This window comes from Frankliniella occidentalis, unplaced genomic scaffold, assembly GCF_000697945.3.
Source record: "Frankliniella occidentalis isolate FOCC.00 unplaced genomic scaffold, Focc_3.1 Scaffold22, whole genome shotgun sequence".
NCBI classification, from domain to species: domain Eukaryota; kingdom Metazoa; phylum Arthropoda; class Insecta; order Thysanoptera; family Thripidae; genus Frankliniella; species Frankliniella occidentalis.
In genome coordinates, this window is record NW_026267152.1 from 687495 (window position 1) to 691486 (window position 3992).

A 3992-nucleotide genomic window follows, 5' to 3' on the forward strand; every position below is an offset into this window, starting at 1 on the left:
CCTCCGCCGTGTGTTGTCGCCGCGCGGTGCGGCGTGACCGCGCGGCCGCGTGGCGTGGCGCGGCGTGGCGCGGCGTGGCGCGGCGTAGCGCGGCGTGGCGTGGCGCGCGTACTGCCCGCACACCGCGGGTCCGCGGCACGGCCCCCGCGCGGGCCTGCCTGCCCCTGCCCCCTCCCCCTCCCTTGTCTTCGGCCACCCCGTTGTTGGGGCCGCGGCCAACCAGTCGGCCGCCGTGGTGGTCACCCACTTTGGCCCTCTGCTGCTGCTGCTGCTGCTGCTGCTACTGCTGTTGTTACCCCGTCGTCGTTGGTGGAACTGACGGACAAGTGTGGGGACGCGAGCACAAGGCGCGCGGGCGCAGCGGAAACACTGTGCGCCCCTGTCACCCGTGCGCGGCGGCGCTCAGCAGTCGTCGTCGCAGGACGAGCAATTTGCCGCAAGTGTTGTGTCGCTGCTCGTCCCACGGCATTGGAAAAGAATAGGAATACGGCGGGGAGGTGGGGGAGAAGATGGACGTTCATGACAAGGGGAAGGGAATGGGTCACCGCGCTCCTCGGGTTTGACGAGCAAAGCAAACATCTCACGAGAACGACGAAGCTCGGAGTCCAAGGGGGGAATTAGTGCTCAAAAGAAGTCGAGCGTAATGTTGACGCAAGCAACCAGGACTTGGATTTGGGGACGTCCAAGACCAGAGGAGGAGGAGGAGAACGGCGGAGTGAAGCAGCGGGTCGGTGGTAGGCAGGCAGGCCCGGCGGACACGGGCGCGGGCGGGTTGCATACGCGTCGGGCGGCGTCGTCTGCAGCGGGGCTGGTGGGCTGGGCTCGGCCGCTTGCTTAGGTAACGCGGCGAATGGTTTATTACACATTATTTTGACACAACTCCTCCGCTTGGGGGAGCCGCGCAGTGACGCGCATACCGCTCTGAGCCAACGCCACGCCGCCCCGCTCCAAAGCTCATCGCCTTTGGTACGCGCTCATCGCGCGGTGGCTCGAGATGAGCGCGCGGGAAAACAAACTATAGGAGGAAGGTGCGCGAAGGGGGATTGGGGATTGGGGGACCCTAGGCGGACTTGGGAGCACCGAGCAGAGGGGCGCGCGGGGGAGACCTGCGACTCCTCACTGCTTGTTTCGCGTGGAAAACCGTCTTGATTGTCCGGCCCGGCGACATCTTAACAAGGAAGGTAATTTGTCTTTCTTGCCGGCCGCGGGACGAGCAGCAGGACATCCAGCAGCTAACAGCACATTGTGTTTTTCGAAGAGTTCGTTCGAAAGGGCCGCGCTCAACTCTTTCCGCGAAGAAGAGAGCGGCGGAGGCGCGGGCGGAAAGGAAATAGGAAATAAACTGCAGAGTATTAACAGGGAAAGGAATGAAAAGACTCACCTCACGGCGATCCAGTCGTCCCTGCTGGCCCTGCCGCGGCGGATCGCGTCCTGCGAGAGCAGCGCGTCCTGCGAGTGCAGCCAGACGAGCAGCAGGGGCAGCCACAGGGCGGCCACCAGCACGGGCAGCAGCAGCAGGCAGCGCCGCCAGTCTGTCGGAGCAACGGAAGAGCAGGGGGGAATTAGCACACTGCAAAGCGAGCGGGACACGCCGCACATACTGGCCTTCGCATCTTCACATAAAACACACTTTGGTTCCCTACGACCTCAGCTGCGGTTAGGAGGTCTCCCTCGACGACTTGAGCCGCAAGGGGAAATAAACTTGGACTTCGGTGTATTAATTTTGATCTTCTATATAAGCTTTAGCCCTTTAGCCAAACTTTCCTGAACATCGTCAGAAGTACGGGGGCTTGAATGAGAATGTTGTTGAACTTCAGCCATGAACTTCGACCTCCAGTGTTTGTCAAATCCCATTTCCCAGTTCTTTACTTGACACCTCGTCGGTGTCCGCCACTGCTCCCACACTGCTACCGTCCGGTCCCACATGGATGCTCTCTCACACTCACACGATCGCATTCACTCACACAAACACACACCCGCGCGCGTAACGCGCTCTCACACGCACGGGTGCCGCGGCGGCACGCATAGAGCGCCCCGCCCGTGAGATCCCCCCGATAGCGAGCCATGCTGCCCGGCGGCCGGCGGCCGCGGCGCGGGTCGTCCGGCCGGCGCGCTGCCGGTCGCGGGCGCCGCCGTCCTTGCCATTGGGGAGGGTGTGAGGTCACGACCTCGGCCCCCGGCGCACCGGGCAGCATCATACGGGAACTCCTTATGCGAGCGGAAGCTTCGGCGGAAGCCGTCAGGATGCGGACACGCGCGCACTCCGGCGTCCGCCCCGTGCACCACTAGGTGTGCTGTAAAACACCGGGCGCTAACACTGCATGTGCTGTAAAGCACTTTATTGGCTCTAAAGCGCTACACCAGGAGGCTGATTAAACCCGCGCACTTCTGTAGTTAGACTGTACCGCACGCACGAGTGTGGGCTGGCTTGCCTATCACCCCTGCCAACGCGGGCTGAAGCGCCGTGCGAGTAGGCAACCCGCCCGCACTTGTGCGTGCGGTACAGCTGGGTTGCCTACGTACTCGGCGCTTAAGGCACCGTGGACAGCAGTGATTGGCAAGTCCGCTCGGCCCGCCCCCACTCGTGCGTGCGGCACAGCAACCTGGTACATTCTGTAAAGCAAAGTGTGCTGCCAAGCAAACTGTGCCCCGAAGTGTGCTGCTAAGCAACGTGTGCTGTAGAGCACTGCTGCATGTCTGCAACTTTTTTGTTTTCTTCTTTTTTTTATCACCAGCGGAGAGAGCGAGCAGTGCGCGCTGCTCGTGTCCAAGTGTGTTTTAACGCTACAAAGTAAAAGGCAAAGTGGTGGTCGCGGCGCATCTCTCGCGCGGAGGGGATAAGAAGAAGGCCAAGATGAAAGTCTGGCGCTGCGCTGACGCGGGCGCTGGCGCTGCTGCCGCTGCTGGGGCCGCCCTGGTCTGGGCTAGCTTGTCGGGCCGGGCCGGGCGACCGGGTCCGAAAGTCCTGTCTGCCGGGCGCCGTGCACTTTTCTCCCCTTGTCTCAGGGCAGTGACGCTGCAGCGGCGCGTGGACCAGATGTCATCAGTGCCGGCCCGACTCGAAAGTGGAGCTCTGGGACCCGGGCGCGGAAGGGCCCGGAGGAAGAACCCGAGCGGGCGAGACTTGGAGGAGGGAGGAAGGGACCTCGCGCGGGCGGACCCCAAAGAGCAACGCAGCAGACGCACTTCTTCTTCCCCCGACTCGACACGGTGAGCGCACACGCGGGCGGCACAGTGCAAACAGCGGACACCGAGGCCGCGCGGACACTTTCTTCCCTAACCAAATTAACATCGCTCATGTCGGCCCCGCCTTTCCAGAAGGGGAAGCAGACCATCGCGTCAGGTAATTACCTCGACGCCGCCGTGTCGCGCGCGGCCGCAGCGGCGGGACCTCCCCCCAGGGCCGGAGGAACCGGAGGGGCCCGAGGCGGATAGAGCCCCGGCGGCGCAGCACAGCTAGGCGTGTGTTTGTTTTCAATAATTTAAAATTGTAATGCGAGGGGGGCAGGCCGAGGACGCCGCCCGTCCAGCGAGGCCTCGGGCCTCGGTCCTGTCCGCGCCGCGCGCGCCGCCGGCGTCCTTCCGACTTCCGCAGCAAACGGATTCCTCCTCCTTCTCCTTCACAGCCGGCTTCATGTCTACGCGACGTGCGGCATCCGCGTGCCCTGCGCCGTGTGTCCTTTTGTAATGACGACGTAAAATAACAACTTCCGACGCAAAGAAGTTTTCGCGACGAGCAGCATGAGCAACACGACGCGCGGTGGTCAGTGCGGCGAGCAAACGGGTCTTTCCTAGAAGTGCAAATGCCCTCGCTGCTGCCTCCTTTGCAAAAAATAACAAACAAAACAAAACATTTAAAAAAAACGCGAGGCGAGTCGCGGAGCGTCCCAGCCCGACACGCTAACCACACCCCGCATAGGACAACACCTCCCCTCTGCACCTATCTGATGACGTCCCCACGACAGCCGCACGAGAGCAAGCACGAGAGCAAG